We start from the raw sequence: 462 nt of genomic DNA on the forward strand, positions 1-462 counted from the left end.
GGCCCAATTTGGACCAAAATTGGCTGAAATTTGCTCAGAATCAAAGTTCGACTTCCATGGTATTAATGGCCTTTAATTGGACGGGTTTTGGTCCAAAATTGGCTCAATTTTGCCCAAAATTTGCTCAAATTCATTCAAAATTGGCTTAAATTCACTCAAAATCACTCGAAGCTAAAAGCTTTTAATTGGATTTTTTTTTGACCCAATTTTACCTCAATTTAGCCCAAAATCGCTTTGGAACGAGCCAGTGTTTGACTGAGCTGGGGTTGGGTCAAAATTCTCTTAAAATCGGCCCAAAATCGGCTGAAATCGGCTCAAAAATGGCTCGGAGTCTGGCGGTGATGACGTCATCGAAGCCGAGATGGCGCCGCCTGGTTTTAATCAGGTGCTGACCCAAAATGTCCCAAAATTGCCCCAAAACCGACCTGGAACCGCCCCGGTTCGGGGGCTGATGACGTCACC

The sequence above is a fragment of the Passer montanus genome, unplaced genomic scaffold (assembly GCF_014805655.1).
Source record: "Passer montanus isolate IOZ18808 unplaced genomic scaffold, ASM1480565v1 scaffold484, whole genome shotgun sequence".
In the NCBI taxonomy this organism is placed as follows: domain Eukaryota; kingdom Metazoa; phylum Chordata; class Aves; order Passeriformes; family Passeridae; genus Passer; species Passer montanus.